Source organism: Oryctolagus cuniculus, chromosome 5, assembly GCF_964237555.1.
Source record: "Oryctolagus cuniculus chromosome 5, mOryCun1.1, whole genome shotgun sequence".
Lineage (NCBI taxonomy): Eukaryota > Metazoa > Chordata > Mammalia > Lagomorpha > Leporidae > Oryctolagus > Oryctolagus cuniculus.
The window spans coordinates 25,783,325-25,804,101 of record NC_091436.1 but is presented as its reverse complement, the minus strand read 5'-3'; the positions used below and the strand labels follow the sequence as shown (position 1 = coordinate 25,804,101).

At 41.8% G+C, this 20,777-nt stretch overlaps 1 protein-coding gene across 26 annotated transcripts in view; it reads right to left on the bottom strand.

Annotated features, from left to right (window-relative positions):
- The window catches only part of HIVEP2 (HIVEP zinc finger 2), a 216,982-nt gene that overhangs the window by 110,505 nt on the left and 85,700 nt on the right, over positions 1-20,777 (bottom strand). Inside the window, exon 1 of one of the 26 annotated variants that reach the window (XM_070073480.1) lies at positions 6,976-11,197. The exons of the other annotated variants lie outside the window; for them this stretch is intronic. The gene's annotated coding sequence lies outside the window, so the exon portion shown is untranslated. Of the gene's footprint in view, positions 1-6,975; positions 11,198-20,777 lie in introns of those variants that run through there. 26 annotated transcript variants of the gene reach the window in all.

Sequence of the window (20,777 nt, the reverse complement as noted above, 5' to 3'; positions counted from 1 at the left end):
TTCAGATGCACTTGAAAATATCTGGAAAAATCACTACAACTGCACTTGCTACTGGGCTTCCATGAAGGGGTCTCCATTCAGATCAAGTGAAAGCACCAATTCAACCCTGAGACTATGAAGGGAACCAGATGCTTCTCTTTCCTCCTTAAGTCCCACAGGCTACATGTAGTCAATGAGGTCAATGAGCTTTCTGATCATGTTTAAAAAGCTACGAAAACTATTTTCTTAGGTTTACTCACTTACTTTTCCTCCTGGTAAAATAAAAATTTTGTTTCCTATTTCAATATCTATAAGTGGCCATTTCCATCATCAGTTAACCTATGCATCATTTACCAAGTACCTATCGCCTATCAGGCACTGTGGTGCATTCAAGGGTAGAGAAATGTGTTTTTGGACTTCTGGCTTGGAGCTGGCAGGAAAAGTGATGCAGTAGGAATTCCAGCAGAGCCCGAAGAAAGGTGAGGGTCAGATATCAAGGTAGATCTGAGAGTAGAGACACAGGAAATGGATCTTTAGACATCTCCCATGTTTGTCATGTAGATAAAGAGAAAGCCAAGCTTAAGAAGAAACAGACCAGGTTAGAGGCACCTTAAAAACATCCAGCTAGAAATGTGCGAGTAGACAACTGGACATATAAATATGGAACCCACAGCAGCACATGAACTGAAAATCCAGTTTGGAAGACTTAGCATCTAGGGCGACACAAAAACACTAGGCTGTGTAGAACAGTCTGAGAAGCTACTTACAGTAAGAAGCCCAATGGCTGAATTTAGGGAAAAGCCACAAGAACAGGGAATTATATAGAAGCACTGAGAATAGAGGCTGGAATTCTAGACCTACGGTGTCAAAGAACTAAGTGGAGAAAAAAATAAATAACAAATACAAGGAGTCTTCAAAAAGTTCATGGAAACCTTATGAAAAAGCTAGGCATAGATTTCAAATTTTTTTAATCTCAAAATAATCTCATCTTTTAATTTCATTTTTTCAAAGACTATGTGATATATCCTCATAGAGTCAACTACAAACCAACTGAGTCAAAGACCTAAAAGAGTATACTGAATTTCAGAATTAAGAGTTTACTGATATTCCTTGCCAGAGCAAGTAGTCAAAACCATAGGGCAGTCAAGACAGGAATCTAGGTAGGAAAGGATGGCTGATTTTATTCTTTATTTGTTTATTTGATTTCAAGATGGAAGGGATTAGAGCATGTTTACATTTTCCAAGTTGACAGAACAAGTTGATAGCTGTGGCTCTGAAAAGAAAAATGTCCCAACAAGATTTTACTGGATTAAATTTTGGCCTGAGTAGAGAGATAATTATGACCTGATTGTGTTAAGGTAACACTTAAATTCTCAACAATTAGCACAAATACTGATTTGTTGATTAAAGAATTGAAGAAACACGCTCTCAACTGTAAAAGAAATCATTAAGAAATCACACAAACCTGTGGGGGAAACTTAAGAAAACAAAACTACTAAAAGGCAAAGATAAACTTTGATCATATAATAATTTCCCAGCTGATCAAAACTATACAGATAACCAACTTAAATCTATTTTAAGATATATTTTAAACCAATGCAATAACAACAACCTCCACTGGAAACAAAAAAGCCAAGTTTAAATTGTGAGATAGAAGGAAACTCTTGTGGCAAAGAGGGTGACCAAACTGCCCAAATCGAGGAACTTTTTAACATTTAATTCAGCCATCATGATAGGAAGAAATTCCTAAACCTGGCAATTACAGTAAGCAATGTGTGCACCAAAAGAGTTCCGGAAGAAGCACATGGAAAAGAATTCACTTGGCCTTCCTTGCACCTGATAACCAACTCAGCCTGCTCAATTGGGGCCATGCCCCTGACAGGTAACACAAGACAAGGAGACAACCACACTGAAAAGAGTAAACAAGAAACTAGACCGAGTGAAGAACGTCCCTACTACAGTGTGATGGTTTGTGTTGCATGAGTATGACTGAAAACCCGGTTTTATTAATGTGATGAGAAATTCAGGAAAATAAGCTGGATTTTTAGAACTTAGAAAATTCTGGGAAATATACAAATAACAGAAGCCCTGTTCTACTTCTTTTACAAGTTTAATGTATCGTTTTCCAACTCCCTTTTCCTTTATTTTTTAGTAAGATATTGGGGGAGGGAGATAAAACAAAGAGGAAGCAGCTTGAGCAAACCTGAAACAATGAGGCCTGGTAACAGGATTTAGCCACCTCTCCATGAGTGGGGCCACCGGCCCTGTCTTGCAGCTCTTTAAATGCAGACACACACAGAAACTCTGAGACTAGTCTCAATTCTTGATAACATGTAGCAGAACATGTTGGCAGCCTGGGCTGTCTAGGCTGCTGTGATTTTCATCAAGGGGACGCCTAAAAGTTTGGCCTTCCTACCAAAAACCGTTTCAGAGAACGAGAGGTCTAGGAAAAGTAGTGCATCTTGAAACAATCATCACAGAGGAAAACAGAAACTACCAGCATTTACCGAGTCCTTGTGGGCCAGGCGCTGTGTGTTTCCCTACTTGATAAAGTATGATCTCTGTGTTTCCCCCACTTACTTGTTTAGGAGTCAAGTACAATTGCTACCTATCTCCCTTACAGTGGACCTGAAACCCTACAAATTTAAGAAACTTGTCCACAGCCTCATAGTAAGAGCTAAGATATCTTTTTAATCCTTGAGTCTGACTCTAAGCCAATACTCTTGGAGATATACAGATAGTGGCAATATTAGAAGATCCCTGGGGGGCTGGCGCTGTGGTGTAGCAGGTAAAGTGCTATGCTGGCATTCCATATGGGCGCCAGTCAATGCCCAGCTGTTCCACTCACAATCCAGCTCTCTGCTATGGCCTGGGAAAGCAGCATAAGATGGCCCAAGTGCTTGGGCCCCTGTACTGTGTGGGAGACCCGGAAGATGCTCCTGGCTCCTGGCTTCAGATTAGCTTAGCTCTGGCTGTTGAGGCCAACTGGAGAGTGAACCAGTGGATAGGAGACCTCTCTCTCTCTGCCTCTCCTTCTCTCTCTCTGTAACTCTTTCAAATAAATAAATAAATCTTGCTGGCGCCGCGGCTCACTAGGCTAATCCTCCACCTGGCGGCGCCGGCTCACCGGGTTCTAGTCCCGGTCAGGGCACCGGATTCTGTTCCGGTTGCCCCTCTTCCAGGCCAGCTCTCTGCTATGGCCAGGGAGTGCAGTGGAGGATGGCCCAAGTACTTGGGCCCTGCACCCCATGGGAGACCAGGAGAAGCACCTGGCTCCTGCCATCAGATCAGTGCGGTGCGCCAGCCGCAACACGCCAGCCATGGCGGCCATTGCAGGGTGAACCAACGGCAAAGGAAGACCTTTCTCTCTGTCTCTCTCTCTCACTGTCCACTCTGCCTGTCAAAAAAAAAAATAAATAAATAAATAAATAAATCTTTAAAAAAAGAAGAAGAAGAAGAGGAAGATCCCTGGGTTAAAGAAATCCAAACACCTCAGTTACTTGCACCCAAATCTCAGTTCCAGTCATGATTCTGACCTGTCAAATGGACCACAATGCAACCCACAAGAAAGTTTAATATACTGAACCATTCCTGATTACTCACTTTCTGAGCTGGTTTAACTGGCCCCACAGCAAAAAAAAGTTTCAGGTGGGTCAACCAGCTTCTTATAGGACACCTTGACACTTAAAATGAAGGTCAAGGCTCCAACTCACAAGAAAATAAAAATCTTTTGTATACAGCTCAGGAGTGTTCTTTTACCTAACTCATTGTCCTAATTTACTTTGGTGCTGAAAAGTGCTTGTTACTATCAAGTAAGGCTAAAAATTATGAATTTGGAAGACTTTATAAACCTATATTCCACTAGATTAATTTTGGGGAACATACCATGCTTTCTATCTTTAGAAAATAAAATATTTTTGTACTTAAATAAAAGCCAAAAATTTTCAAAAACAGAAACAAAAATGCACTATTTGACATTTTAATTTAAAGATCTTTCTCTATCAAAAAGTAGTGTTTTTCTATTCTTAAATAATGTTCATGATGAACTCTTTTTTTTTTTTTTTGTAACCTCATTTATCCAATTATTGATTCACCAAACAACTGTGTGTTCCCATTAGCCCTAGTGCTTGTCCTCAGGGAGTTCAGAGGCTGATGAGGAACAGACACTGGAAACAGATTGTCACTGCACAATCCCCAGCCAAAGACTTGCCATGTAATCAAAAAACAAAGTAACAGTATTTGAGAAGGAAATACTCTTCTAAATACAAGCTGTTTAAAATGTGAGGGCTTCAAAAAGTTCATGGAAAATAGAATCATAAGTTTCTTTTTGGTGCAAAAGTATTTTGAAATTCATGCATAGGAATATCCCTCCGTTTATGCTCTGAGGCTTCAAGTTTAGAGGTGATTAAAGAGATGAATTTTAAATACACCAAAACGACACTTTATTTCTACAACTGCCAGATGTCTCAGGCACCCTGAACTCAATTTGAAAATCAACATTATAGATGTTCCCAGGCACTTCCTAAGGAAGACACTAACTCAACATTCTCACATTCTAGCCTTAGTAGATTCACCATACAGTCTAATGTGCCAGTGTGGGCAACCTGACAAATTTTCAGGAAAAGGGAAAAAATACCTAAGATCATCAGAATTAGCAGTCCTTATCATGTCTTGGAGTACTGATCTTTTTGTTGTAACTTTCCAATTCTAAAGTGATAAACATTTCTATCTTTGATAATTCTATATAAACCTTTGTCATTTGATGTAGAAACAAAGAGGGAGGTATTTTTGTGTTTATCTTTTAATTAATCTAAACTTCCCTGATTTAATTACAACCTAGTACAACATATCTTTTCTTTTATCCTTTCCAGAATCAGCTAAGATTCTAGTTATTTACTTCAAAACTCCCTTCTGTTGATATCTCAGTCCACAGATTAAGGTAGTCTTCTTTTCCTTTCTTGGCTGGCTACATATATTTGGCAAAGATTCTACACAGAGCATGCCCAAATGAAATCCAAGGAAATTGCCAGATGCCTATTTTTTTCTACATGGAAGAGGCAAACTGTAACTGGTCCAACTTGTCTGCCCTTGAGACTGAGACTTAGGGCGGGAAGGCACAGTACTAGTGCAGGGAGGAGTCTAATCCAGAGAGTCTCCTTTGTGGCTTTGGTGAAGGTAAAAACCTCACACGTAACTGGTGCCAGAGGGGCTGGAACACCTGTCCTTCCTGCTCCCAAGTGGTACCAACTTAGTCAGTCGTGTTCCAAAAGTTCCCTTTTTAGCACAGTATTTGAAATTTGGAATATGTTTCCTTTAGAACCAGTGTCACAAAAAGTGGCAGGCCATCCCTCAAAAGGTTATATAATTTAATTTAGAATTAGCCAAGGCTATGTAAAAGAGTGCAGCAGAACCTACACACTCAATACAGCTTATTGCCAAATGGTCAGACTGAGGACTTGAGTCAACAGCAGACAAAACTGCCTTTGCTTATATGGGCCATTAAGTGCAGGTGGAACTCAAAGAGGGAAGCAATGAAGTAAAATTAGCAAGACACATCGTCCAGCAGTAGAGTGATGGCCAGGGGCATCAGCAGGGATGAATCTCAGGGACTTTGTAACTCATCAGAGGCAGCAGGGGAGGTCCAGTCACTGGTAGCAACCAAAGTAGCAGAAAATATGGCAGGGAAAATAAGTGAATTAGAAGCTACGGCAGTCCTTGCATGGTGAAAATCCTAGAGTTGAGGACAGGAGGAAGAAAAAGGGAATTCCTCTCACAGGCCAGCCCTGGAAATTCCCTGGTTGGGAAATGCCATTCAGTCTGTCACCAGTGAGCAATGGTCAGTATTTAGTAATTTAACCATCCCAATCCTCTTTCCTTCTGTGGTTTCTTAAATCCAAACTCTGTGCTGTTAATAAAAACCTGGTTCAAGTCAATAGATATGCATTGCTCCTCAGATTTATTGTTAGTCCACAGCAGTTCTCAAATGTGGTGATTTTGCCCTGCACGGGATCTTTGGAGATATCTGGGGTTATTTCTGGCTATCAAGATGAGGAGGTTGCTATAATCATCCAGAGTGTAGAGGCCAGGGATACTGGTAAAAACCCTACAATGCACAGGTCAGTCTCCCAAATTATAACAGTGCTGGGCTAACTTTTTGGTATGCCTTATTACTGTGCTCACAATGAATTCAAGCCAGTGATTGTTAACCAAATCCAGTAAGCTATCATTCAAACTCCATCATGACTATCACACTCAGCTAAGAGTATATCTACAAACAGCACTGTTCTTCAGAATTACACAGCATAGCATCTACTTTTTAATTGACAATATAAAATCTACAGAACCAAACTTGAGAAGTCTGTCAGAAAGGGTATGGCTCACTTGGCTAATCCTCCGCCTGCAGCGCTGGCACCCCAGGTTCTAGTCCCGGTTGAGGCGCCAGATTCTGTCCCGGTTGCTTCTCCTCTAGTCCAGCTCTCTGCTGTGGCCCGAGAAGGCAGTGGAGGATGGCCCAAGTGCTTGGGCCCTGCACCCGCATGGGAGACCAGGAGGAAGCACCTGGCTCCTGGCTTTGGATCGGCGGAGCGCGCCAGCCGTAGCGGCCATTTGGGGGGTGAACCAATGGAAAGGAAGACTTTTCTCTCTGTCTCTCTCTCTCTCTCTCTCTCTCTCTCATTGTCTAACTCTGCCTGTCCAAAAAAAGAAAAAAAAAAAGGGCATGGCGTTAACTTGATATCCTGGATCAAAGTGAAGTCTTCATGGTCAGGGTCCTGTCCTGTGCAATCTCCTATGTGAAGGTAAAGGCTGCCACAAATGCCACACTCCCCTTCTTAGGCATTTTCATAAAAAGTAGCTGAATTCCTCACCAAGCATCAAATGACCACCCAGGAGTGCAAGCAAGCTCCTGAAATGCTCACAGCCAACCAGGACTAAAGCAACAACCCTCCCCTCCCCGCCAGCACTATAGGCTAGAGGTATGAAAAAGAGGACTCTTACTCAGTGCACAGGCTCCCAGTCCACTCTGCCACAAGGGAATCCTGGACCCTGGCAGGGAACATATCCTCTTCTGGCCCTGGCTTTCCTCAACTGGAAGGAGTCTGACTTAGTCGTCTCCTACTTCCCTTTCAACACTACTGCCATGATTGCTTTCTTTGCAAATGGTGGAGAAGAAAGGCTTCTGCAAAGGAACGTGGTAGAAGCAAGCTTATGAAACTCTCAGGAAGGGCTCTCCTCACTCTGGGGGTGGGGGGCTATGGACAGCAGGTGGTGAAGCATCCTGGAGAATCCCCATCCCACAGGAGAATCTGCAGAAGGGTGAAAGTTGATCCCAAGCTTGATGGAGCGAGTCTCCATCTACCTCCAGGCTCTGTTAGACATGCTGCTGGTCAGATATCAAGGGACCATCTTGGTGAGCACGCCCAGGGAAGGGTCTACACATTATGCACTGGTCTCTCAGTCACAACCTTCTGCACACAGAGCCATGCCCTCCAGAGCACCCTCTTCTCATTAGCAAGGACGGGGAAAGGGCACAGTGTGTTTTCCACACAGAAATGAAATGGGAGGGAGCAACAATGGGAGGCGCCTTCAGATGTCATGGGCAAATGCCCAATGTGTTTATACCCATAGGGTAGACACCCAAAACAATTCACTCTCCTACAGGTTTCCTGAGGCTCCCTCCAGAATTAGATCGAGTTTCTGTTCATCCACAGATGTGCAGCTAGTTAAAAGGAATACTGTCACAAGTATATTCAGGTTCTCCCAAGTACAAAAAGTAAAAATTATATTTCTACCCTAAAAATTTCCCTATGAAAATTTATCTAAAATATATCTATAACAGAAGCACATACAAGAGTTGAAAGTAATAAAACCCCCTTTTCCCCTCATTTCAACATTATCACCACTTCCCAGGACTGTGTTTTCCCAGCTGGAACATTAGGATTTTAATACACAATGGAGATCTTCTGATGAAACATGTTTGCTGGTTTTGTTGTTTCGGGCTTTTTTTTGTCTCTCAGTAAGAACCAACACTTTTAACTATCTATCATCTGCATGTGAGTGTACTTAACCATCATCTCATTATTTTTTTTTTTTACCACATCCTGGTAAGGAGGAAATGACAGGTACCATCCTCTCTTTCCACTAAGAAGCTGAAAGAGTTAAAAATGAGAACTTCATATCCCCCAGTTCCAACTCTGCTGCTCCCCTATAATGTCCAGAATTTTACCCCTTGCCACCCCCAGGGAAAAGAGTTACCTCCACTGAGAGAATGAAGACAGTGTTCAGTACTTGGGGGCCACACTAAAAGGCAGATGCAAACACCTGACCCCCCTCTCACCGCAGATACCTCCACCAGGATCCGCATGCTGCGGGAATCAATAGCAGCAGCGACTGCCTTTTTTGGAACTGCCTCAGCAAGTCAGCTGGAGAGGAGGCATCGCTAAGCCCAGGCACACTGCCTGGATCAAGCACCAAAAACAAGCCTCACAATAGAGAAGCGTGAGTAATTTACTTATTAAAGAGGCAACTGTAAAGGCTGATACAAACAGACAAGCGGAAAGGCTTCAATGCACAAACCAAATGCTTGGCTTAGCGACCAGAAAATGCAATGAGCAATGAAATCTAGGTTATATCTCTCAATTTCCAAAAGCCTAATGTTAATGTCCCTTTCACCCTTAAAAAGATGACATAAAGAAAGGCCTGCAAGGGAGACTCCTGGTTTAAAGGGGCTCCCCAGTGACACAGAACCCACAGCCGGAAGAGCAGAAACCTCAGTGACTGGCGGACACTAACTTGGTTTTCTCTTCAAGGACACAGAGCCACCCACGTGGAAGACCCAGATGAAGCTCCTAGCTGTGGCCACTTGGGGACTGCACCAGTGGATAGAAGATTCTCTCTCTCTTTCAAATAGATATTTTTTAAAAAAAGGAAAAGTTAAATTTCAGTTAATAAGCAAGTCAGAAAAAAATACGATATCACTCGCCATCAGATGTTGTCTGTCACCTTAAAAAATCCCAGTAAAAACAAAATTCAAACAGTTCCTCTACAATAAGCTATTGCATGGCCCATGGGACTGGGCCATTCAGAACCCATGGAAATAAATGCACTTTCACCCAGTGCTCTTATTTTGTGTGTTCTCACGGGCTCCCAGGACTTGTGCAAATTGTTTTCTGAGCATCATCCGGCCATAATGACCAGGTTAGGACTGACAATTATGTTTGCCTGTCCATAGGTTTGTCACTAAAGAAATCCACAGACAGCTGTCATGATGAGCAAAAAGCGCCTCCTGGCGCAGCTGCGCTGACCACAATGCATTAGAAAAACAATCCTCTTTGCAGTAACCAGTTCTGGGCATCATCACTGGTTAAAAAAGACTAGTTTCCTGTTTTTCTCAAAAACTTCTGAGTGTGGGTATTGCTATTTTTTACTCCACCCACAGCTTTTTCTCTTTAATTGTTGAAGACGAGGCGCTGTAAACACCTAATCATGGGCATTTTTATATTAAAACACAAGGTTTAATTTTAGGTAGGATTTGTCTTCCCAGCCTGGGCCTTCTGAAGCTGCATGGGGCTGTGGCAGGCTGCAGGGGGCTAGGGACATGACGGGGCAGAGGTGAGGTTCGGGAGTCAGAGCTTCCCCCTCCTCCCCGACGCCAGGAGCAGCACCAGGCAGCTGTCCCCAGGCCCATGAACTCCCTACCCAGAGCCTAGAGGCTCCAGCCCTGTAGAGCCACCCTGCAGGGTCCCTGCAGCTAATGATGGAGCCAGCAGGTGTGCTGGAGGGAAGTAAGAAGGAAGGGTCTGTTCCCTTCTGCAAAGGAGATCTCAGCCCAGGCTTGGGCCACATCCCAACAGATGGAGTCTGGTGGCCTGCAGGTGACACAAAGCATCAAGATCCCTGACATATCACATTTCTATTTCTACCAAGCCATTCCTCTTCCTCACTTAGGAAGATTTCCCTTATTTCAATGGGGGTTCTCAGGATGTGAGGGCGATCTGGCTGCGACATCTGTCACCCCATTGATCGCCAGGGTTGATTCGGCTGATCTGGCTGGCTAGGCGGGTGTCCCCTTCCTCCCTCACCGCTCCATGTGCGTCCCTCCCGAAGCTGCGCGCTCGGTCGAAGAGGACGACCATCCCCGCTAGAGGAGGACCGGTCTTCGGTCAAGGGTATACGAGTAGCTGCGCTCCCCTGCTAGAACCTCCAAACAAGCTCTCAATGGGGGTTCTTAGCATACACATGCAAAACAGTGTAGCACAGGGAGATGTTCCCTCTGCCTCACCCTATCACTTCTTTCAGGGCCCTGCTCATATGTTACCTCCTGCCAGCTGCTCCACTCTCACTTCATTCACACACACACACACACACACACACACACAGCAGTAAGCACTGGGAAGGGTTTTAAAAGAACCTTGAGAATTAAATGATCCTTTTTGTATTTCTAAGCAAAATGTTGGAGCAACAGCCTTTCAAAGTCACCAAAAGGAAAGGATTCTAACCAAAATCAAACCTTCAGTTTGATTAAAGTTCATAGTAGGGGAAGTATAAACATTTTTCTCCCATAAATTCTCCTTTTAAAGGAAAGGCAGGGACAGGTATTTGGCTTAGCAAAGGACGGAGGCCTGCATCCCATGCCAGAGTGTCTGGGTTCAAGTTCTGGCTCCTCCACTGCCCACTGCAGCTGCCTGCTAATGGGCACCCTGGCTCACACGTGTGAGACCTATGGTGAGGTCCCAACTTCTGGTTCAGGCTTAGCTCCACTCGAGCCCTATGGGCATTTGGAGAGTGAACCAGGGGACAGGAGCGCCCTCTCTCTCAACAAAGACTTCTATCCCTTCAGAACTTATACACTTTTTGATCTGTCAAAGGGACAAGAAAAACTCCAAATTACAATCATGAAATGTACATGTACTGATGCAACATGATTCTTACTCATGTTAAGAACAAGGCAATAAAAACTTAAATGAGTTCCTGATGTAAGGGAAACAAATTTATAGCATTTATCATCTGTTTCAAGAATTTTTAAAATCACTTGCATGTACATTCATATTGCAAAGATCTACAAGCTATCCATTACTGTAACTTTCAGCATTAGCGGTAAGTTTTACTCCTAAATTTCCAAAATTTACAATTTGGGTAATAGGTAGACTTTTTAAAGTGAAATAAATCATTAATTTCTATGTGCCTTGTTTAACTGCTTGGGGGTTTAAAAAAAAAAAAACAGAACTCAAACTTCATTTCAGAGAAAACCTGGATCCACAAGGCAGGCACTGTGGCACACTGGCCATCCTGCCATTTGGGACACCAACATCCCATATCAGAGTGCCTGGTTCACGGGCAGGCTGCTCCACTTTCGATTCCAGCTTCCTACTAATGAACATCCTGGGAGGCAGCAGGTGATGGCTTAGGTACTTGTTTCCCTGCCATCCACATGGAGACCCAGATATAATTCCTGGCTCTCCTGCCTTCAGTCTGGCTGCTGGGGAATGAACTAAATGAACAATAGAGATTCTCTCTGTCTCTCTCTCTCTCTCTCTCTCTCTGGAGAATGAACCAAATAGAAGCTCACTCACTCACTCTCTCAAATAAACATATATACATCTTTTAAAAAGAAGACTTGGATCAATTTTCAGGGAAATAAAATGTACTTAAGGGCAAATGTTTTGCCTAGAAGCTAAAAGACACCACCTCCTTCCTGTATCACAGGGCCTGGATTCCATATCTGTCTACAGTTCTCTACTCCAGTTTCCTGCTAATTCAGACCCTCAGAGGCAGCAGTGATGGCCCAAGTAACAGTCTTTGCCCTTACGTGGGAGACCCAGACTGAATTCTTTGCTCCCTGCTTCAACCTGAGCCCAGCCTGCAGGCATCATGTTCATTTGTTGATTTAACCGGATTTGGGAATTTAACCAACAGATAGGATCTCATTCTCTCTCTCTCTCTCTCTCTCTCTCTCTCTCTCTCACACACACACACACACACACACTGCTCAAAAAAGATTGTTTAAAAACCTGCTTAGTCAGTACATGTCTATAGCACAGAATTGAAAAATATGTACAACCTACTACCAATGAGTGACAAATGAAATCAATATAGTGTACATATTCAGATGCTGAAGCTCATTCATAAAAGAAAGTGTTGACTAGAGTGGAGCTCTTTGCTTCTGTATGTTTGTAAATAAAATTGTCTTACATGTTACTAGGAATAAGTAGTGAAGTATTTTCTCATTCTGTGACAGATCTTCAAGACCAGCCTCCCTAGCATTAGTACTCACATGATTGATGTTTGAAAAGCAATTCACTAATAATAGGGAACTCTGACACATATACTAGAGGCTTGAGATGAGAATTGCCACAATTTTTATTTATACAAACAGAATGCTACGTCCCATGTAAGCCAGAGATCCGATACAATAATACTGGATGAACCATAAGCAACAAGGCCTGTGCAAAAATAAAGTTCTGCTACTTGGAGGCTTCCTCAGTTAAAGTAGAACAGGGTGTCTTTTAAAAATGCTTTTTTTTTCCCCTGCTAGGTTATTGTTAAAAAGTAATGAGGATGTAAAGGTAGTGTACTAAATTGAACATTAGAAAAATGTGCTTTTCATTTCAAATCATCAAATAAATGACCTTAAAAACCAGTCCTCTCCCTGTAGACTATTCAGCGTCATACAAGCTCTAAGTTGTCAGCACCACACTTTCAAATTATAAATAGACAACATTCAGTGTATGGAACTTCTGTTTAGAAAAGGATTCCATTTCAAAGTAGATTCCTAAGAGAGACAGGGAAGTAAGCAGACCAGACAAGGCAGCAGCCTCACTGGAGATGAGAATCTGGTCCACCTGCAAGAACAGCTGGCGATTCTGGACAGCTGCAGGAAGATGGGGGAAAGAGCCTGAGAGTTCGTGATTGCTGTCATGATTTAAACCACTGCCAACAATGAAACAGCACTTACATTTCCAGACTGTGACAACTTTCTTCTCAGAAAACCTTAGGTTTATAAAGTAGGGTGGACATCAGCAATTTTTGCTAGGACTCTATTACCAATATTTTATACCTAAATCTTTTTTTGCAGCCCTGCCTTTTTTCCCACTACAGAAATTTCCATAACAGAGAAGAAATGCTACTAATTGAAACATGCATCTCACTAACACACTTACAGGAAAGGATGAAACAATATTCTTATACCAGATTCCATATGTGGAAGACAAGTGTCACTCCTTCCTCAGTGTTTACTGTGTTCAATGGTTTACAACTGTGTGTAGGTTTATATGTATAATTATTTAATATATATGGAACAACAGTTTTGCTACTGTACAAATGCAACAGATAAAAATGGCAAGAACAGGGGCAGGCATTTGGCACAGTATTGTCACTGCCTGCAACACCCCATGCCTACATCTCATGTTGAGTACCTGAGTTCAAGCCCAGGCTACACTTCCTCTGACCCAGCTTCATGAGAGGCACCCTGGGAGGTATCAGATGATGTCTCAAGTGCGTGGATCTCTGTCACCCATGTGCGAGACGTGGGTGGAGTTCCAGGTCCCTGGCATCAGTCTGACCCAACCTTGATTGTCACAGGCATTTAGGAAGTGAATCAGCAGTTGTAAGATCTCTTTCTGTATAACTCTCTACCTTTCAAACAAAATGAAAATGAACAAATAAAGTTTTTAAAAAGAGTAAAAAACTGGCAAGAACAAATGTGATATTTTTCTTATGAATTCTCTCTTCACAGCTCCATAATACACAACAAAATTTAACAAGAACTCTCTTATAGCAGAAATGTTTAAATAAACTCCTAACTACAGTAGTTTGGGTTACTTTACTATAAATTCAAACACAAACTATCTTTTCTCTCTGCCTCATCAAATGTTCCCAACATTAATATGTGAGATTTCTTCTTTTTTACTTTAAAATCTCAGATTTTGTAGGTAAATATGAACAAACTTCCTTAACTTGTGAATTGCTATTAATAATCACTATGAAAAAACACCTTTCTAAAATGCTACTTTATAAAGAATCGAAAGCATATAACATTACAAACATTTCTAAAGACAGTAAATGGCTAATACCAAGACATGAATTCTTTCATAGAAATAACAGATGTAAAAAAGAAGAAAAAAGTTTGGAAAGGCTTTCTCCAGAGGTCAAATCCAAAATAAATGTCACACCAGATTTAAAGCGAATGAAAAATACTACACTTTTCACAACACAGTCCCTCACACCTATATTCTCTAACCATGCCTTCATATACTCTGCATATTTAGGTCCCTGCTCTATATCAGTTTCTGGGACAGAGCCTAGGATCCCACAAAGAATAACATGCACTTATCTACATGGGAAAGCCCACATTCCAGTGAGTGTTGATCCAAGAAATATCTATCGTCCCCAAGTTCTGAAACACATCTATAAGGAAAACCATTATTTAAATCTCATCCATATTATTTTATGGAGCTTTTGTCTTAGTGTGGAAAATGTTTACACTGCAATAAACAAAGATTGTATTAAGAGAATATGTGTGTTAGCAATTTTCAAATTAAACCTGCAGGAATTATCTTTGCCCATGCCATTGGAAAGACCACCCAGTAAGCAGCCAGACCAGTTTTCCTTCCTGTTTGCTACACTTGTTGAGGATTTCATCTCCTGCCCCACAGTCCTGCAGCCTGGAACTAAAACCTAGCTTTGCTTGCTCTCCCTACCCCACCCAGCAGCAGCCTACGGGAGCAGGAACTTCAACCAAGAACTATACAGGGAGCCAAGAGTGAAGACACTGCAACCGCAAGGGCAGGAAGAGCTGCATTCCCCAATATCACAGCATCTCTCTCACCATGAATTTTTCCAAAGAAACTGACACCAGCTTGAAACTCTTAACTTCCACTAATACCTCAAGAATATTACATGTCAACTCAGCTTTTGTGACTTAGCAAAAAGAACAACTACCACCCAAGAAGATTGTACACGTCAAGGTTATTGAAAATTGATACAGTGGAGAAAACAAAATCGGAATCAAAACACATGACACTCAGTAATTTTTGAGCACCTGGTAACATCTAGGTATACGTGTTCTCACACATGTCAGTTAAATGCCTTCATTCTGCCCTCAATTGGCTTTCCTTTTTTTTCTCTCTCTCTTTTTTACAGAATATCTCTTTGAGAATTACAGCCTTCAGTCCAATCCAAACACATCCCCAAATTAAACACAAGGAAGGGAAAATTCACTGCACAAACCTGCCACTCACATGGTGATGCTTAATCGTGTTTCCCAGTATTCTTTCCCTGAAGGCTTCAACCCTGTAAGAATTAATGCAGCTAATTCTATTAAGTATGGCAACTACTTCTCAGGGAGTAAAAACACTTACCGATGTCATCAATTCTCAAGTAATAAAAATTACCTATATTTATACCTGTATCTATATCTACCTGTCTGTGTTAGAACTCAGAAGTGACAGACTTTTCAAGCACAGTCTCCTTCAACAAGAGTTTTATTGCACCAACTTTAATTTGCCACGTGAATTTTGATTTTATTTTTGTTGTTTTTGGTTCCCTAATAAGAAAATAAGTGCTCTAGAGTAACCAAATCTCCTCTGAATGACTTCAGTTACACAATATGCTCCCATTTTTAAATCTAAGATAGAATTTGAATTGCTACATATAATACTTTTGTCTTCAATTGTACTTTCAATTGCTTATTCAAGTAGCATGCTACACATTAATTCTGTCAGGAGCATTTCAAGAAAACACTGAGTGAAAGACACTGAAATCCTAATTTTGGGGCCGGTGCTGTGGTGTAGTGGTTAAAACCCAATTTTGAGGCCAGCGCTCTGGTATAGTGGGTAATGCAGTGCCAGCATCCCATAAGGGCGCTGGTTTGAGTCTCGGCTGCTCCATTTCCAATCCAGCGCTCTGCTATGGCCTGGGAAAGCAGTTAAAGATAGCCCAAATCCTTGGGCCCCTGTACCCATGTGGAAGACCCAGAAGAAGCTCCTGGCTCCTGGCTTCAAATCAACTCAGCTCCAACCATTGTGGCCATCTAAGGAGTGAACTAGTGGATGGAAGACCTCTTTCTCTCTCTCTCTGCCTCTGTCTCTCTGTAACTCTGCCTTTCAAATAAATAAATAAATCTTTTAAAAAATTCTAATTTCATTACAAAATAGCCAAAAACAGACATTTGAATTATACAACTAATAAGTGAAGGGCTCAAATTATTAGACCTAGAAGAGCAGAAAGGCAAAGCCTTTAAGAAGTAGTGCTACCCCTACTTTTTTCTTTTACTTAGTTCAAAATCTCTGTATAATTAATATAGTAATACTTAATAAATGTATATGAACCTACTACCTCTCTCTCTCACAGTTTAATTACGTGATTGACTTCAGGCATAGTATAAATTATAATGACAATTTAATTACTTTTTTAATGTGCACACTTAAAAGATTTATAAACAGGAATAGCTGAGTACATTGGAAAGAGGCACACCAAGTGAAATGAAGCACAGCCTGGAATGACGACAGTGACGGATGAATTCTGCAAGGCAGAGTTGAACCAGAAGGGCATCGCACGCTTCAGTAAACAACGGCTCCACCGCCTCACGACCAGTTATGCACAATCCACGCAGGCTTCCTTATAACCTTAACTATCTTTTACAAAGAAGGCACAGAAGCTGCTTGTCAGTCATATGCCTGAGCCTTCCCAAGAGAGCCTCCCCTTGCAGTGACAACATACAGGCTTCCCAGCAAGCTAGAGCCTAGTTCAAATCCTTCCTTTGCCATCGGCCTGCTGGGCAATCTTGACAACATTGACCTCTCTAGGCTTAGAAGACAATACCTACTTTGCAGGACTTCAGTGGAACTGAGTTAGATAAGTAGTACAGTGCATTGGTATGAGGCATTCTTTAAACCACACTGTCTGGATGCTCATCCTGGCCTTGCCTCTAAGCACTTACAGAACTGAAGGCAAGTGAGTAATCCCATGGACCTCATTTTCCTCCAGTGCAAAAATAATAGTAAGTACATCAAAAGCTGGCTGGAGAATTAAATAAGTTTTTTTTCTTAAAAAAAGGTTTATTTGTTATTTAAAAGGCAGATTTAGATACACACAGAGACAGAGAGAGTGACAGAGGTGTCTTCCATCTGCTGGTTTACTCTCCAAATGGCCACAATCACCAAGGCTGTGCCAAGCTGAAGCCAGAAGCGTAGAACTTCATCCAGATCTCTTACATGGGTGACAGGGGCCCAAGCACTTGGGCCCTCCTCTGCTGCTTTCCCAGGAACATTAGCAGGGAGGTGGATCAGAAGTGGAGCACAAGGACTTGAATTGGTACTCCTATGGGATGCCAGTGTCACAGGGGATGGCTTAATCTGCTATGCCGTAACACTGGACCCAGAACTAAACAAGCTAATACACAGGTAGCATCCAGCCTGGTACCCAGCCATTGCTTAACAGATGGTAGCTGTTAATAAATCACTGGCCATAATCACTGGCCACAGTAACTAACTGCTCAACCATGTTTCATTTCTTTGCCTTTTCCCCAATCTCTCAGTCACACAATTATTTCCTAAAATTCCACTACTGCTGTGAAATTTTCCTGGAGAAGGTGAGACCTAACTCCTTTAGGATCTCTTTGGCCTATATCCACGTCAAAGTTACTATCTTTAGTTTTAACTTTCTAGAACATAAGTACTTAATCTGAGAGACTCTAGCAATCCAAAAGCAACCCACAATTTGACACTCATGATAAAGAGAAGTATGGGGAGGACGACTAATATATAAAGCTGTACAAAAGTCTTTCTTTGTATCTTGAAGGTGGGTCTCTCCTTTATTGGATTTGACCACCTGAGGATCTCTTTTCATCCCAACAATGTTAAAAAAAATTATTTTTTTGAAAGGCAGAGTTAGAGAGAGAGAGGGAGAGACAGGGAGAGAGGTCTTCCATCTACTGGCTCACTCCCCAAATGGCGACAGCTGGGCTAGGCAGAAACCTGGAGCCAGGCATCTGGGTCTCCCACGTGGATGCAGGGGCCCAAGCACTTGGGCCATCCTCTGCTGCTTTTCCAGGTGCACTAGCAGGGAGCTGGATCAGAAGTGGAGCAGTAAGCACACAAACTGCCATCCATATGGGATCTGGGCGCTGCAGGCAGAGGCCCAGCCCTCTGCACCACAGTGCCAGCCCTAATCCCAACAGTGTTAAAATCCAATGAGACTCAGCACAAGGTGATGATTTGCTCTTTCCTATCTGCTCAAAAGCAATTCCCCTTTCCCCTGAACTGTCCATATAAAAAGTGAAATTGAACATAAAAATTAAGCTACAATATTTAGGTTGGGGATTTCTCATGCTTCCCTCTTTATTAACTACAGAGTGGGAGTAGTTGAGGGACAGTGAGAGCCAAAGGGGTATGAGAAATGCCAGACAGGGATGCACTGACTACAGCACATTAGCCTGCTCTGGTGAGTGTGGTCAGTGCAGTCCTGCAATAAGCAATTAGGAGTGCGCCTTAAGGTAAATATTTCTTTCAATGCAAATATATTTATTTAGAAAGCATCACTGCCAGTTTATGTATAAGAAAACATTTTACTCTTTTGCTATCATATATTTTCATTTGCCTTTCTTTTTCTTTGCAAAAATACTTTTAAAGTCAAGTTTTGTATTAACAAATTTACAGAAATGCTGTGGTGAAAACTAATAAACACGACACACTGTTGTGGTATTTAAGACAACAGGGGTCTTCAAAAAGGCATAGGAAGTATGTATGATGAACGCACTATGATGCATTTCAAAACCTGTTTGCACCAAAATAAATGTATCCTTTAATTCCATGTTTTCATAAACTTTTTGGAGTGTTCACGGACCCAGTCAGGCAATCATATATCCCTGACCAGTTTTTATTAACTATCAGGAATATCTATCACTGTGACATCCAATCTACCGTACATTTGGCCAAAGATAAAAGAAGTATCTGGTTTTAAGTGCCTTCCATGAGCCAGTTGTTGTCATCTCTCAGATTGATTGCAACAGACATGCTTTTGATGCACAGATCCCGACCACATTATCTCTGATTCTTCCTCCACCCACCTCTGTGACAGCCTCGGTCAGCAACAGCTGTGGCTGATATATTACTCTACTTGTTTAAGAAAGTGGCATAAACATAGAGATTAGATGACATAAAGCTGTGAATATCGGACATGGCAGTTATTACATTTCCTAAGCTAGTCAGGGAAAAAAATACGATCTATAAAGAAAGAATTTGAATATGCCATCAGTTTAGAAAACATGTGAACAAATATGTGTTTTCAGAATTAATGCATTGATAGTGGAGAAGTACACAAGCATTGGAAGGAACCCTCAAACTTTTTTTTTATTTCATTTTTCTTATTTGCAAGCCAGAGAGACAGACTGACAGACACGTTCCCATCTATTGGCTCATTATTCAAATGCCTGCAACAGCCATGACAGGACAATGCTGACGCATGGAGCTGGAAACCCCATTCACATTTCCCACATGGGTGGCAAGGACACAAATACCTGAGCCATGACCTGCTGCCTCCCAGGGTCTGACTCCACAGGAAGCTAGAAACTGGAGCTAGAGTCTGAACTAGAACCAGGCACTCCAAAGCGGGACACAGGCATTCTTCACTGGCATTTAATCATTAGATCAAAAACCCAGCTCTTTAATGGTTTAAAGATGATAAAAGTATCAATAGGATTCCATATGAAATTCTTGAAATTTAATGCTAGAATAAGGTCACTTATTTTTGTATATGTTCTTATTTAGTAAATAAAAAGAAAATCCCAAGAGAGTCCATTGGTCACTCATATGACTAACAGAATTTCAAGTCCTATGTATAATCATTTTAGACTTCAAATCTAGCACAGATTTGCAACAGAAAGGAAACAAATGAGTATAGTCTTCAAACTAGAAAGACATCACATTGCAGGACCGCTGCTTCAGTAATTTCCGTTTTCAAGAGTTACACTATGCTTAAACAATAGCTCTCCTCCTGAGTTTCAGTTCACTTAACCTCACAGTCCAGCTGATGACTGATGAAGGGTCAAGAGGGTAGCAGACTTTGGGTGCACAACACTTTAATTCTTTATCAAAGACGGCAGAAGGCCATGTGCTACAATAACGGAACAAATACTTCCTTTTACCACACAGTCGACTCCTTCCTCTGATTGGCTCAAGCTTCAGTCCTGGGCTCACAAGAATAACAATATCTGCTATCATTAGCAAAACGCATTTTTAAGGCAGTCACAATTCCTGGGCCAACTGAAATGTCTGGAGTTAGTAAACAGGTGCATCTATTTACCTCCTTATGCTAAAATGACCACAAAGAAGTCCAAAAATGGACTTCTCAAACTCCACTCTTCCACACCCAACTACAAATATCCTTGTTCATCAAAACACATATCCACCTGTAAGGGCAAATAAACTTTTTAGTATGAGTGTGAGAAATATATAGAATGTTCTCATTAGAGCACAGCATTTTGACAAACTATAATATTTCCTTCTGTGTAAGTTTAAAAATAAAAACCATCTACTGGGGCAGGCATTTGATGCCATGGCTAAGGTGCCTGTAGATGCCTGCATCACAGATCACTGTGCCTGTGCTCAAGTCCTGCCTCCGCTCCTGACTCCAGCTTCCTGCTAATTCACTCCATGGGAGGCAGCAGGGGGTGGCTCAATTACTTGGGTCCTTGCCACCCATGCTGGACACCTGGATTGAATTTCAGGCTCCTGACTTCCTCCCCCAGTAGAGGCACTGTAGGCATTTGTAGCAAATGAGCTCTTTCGCTAATAAATTAATAA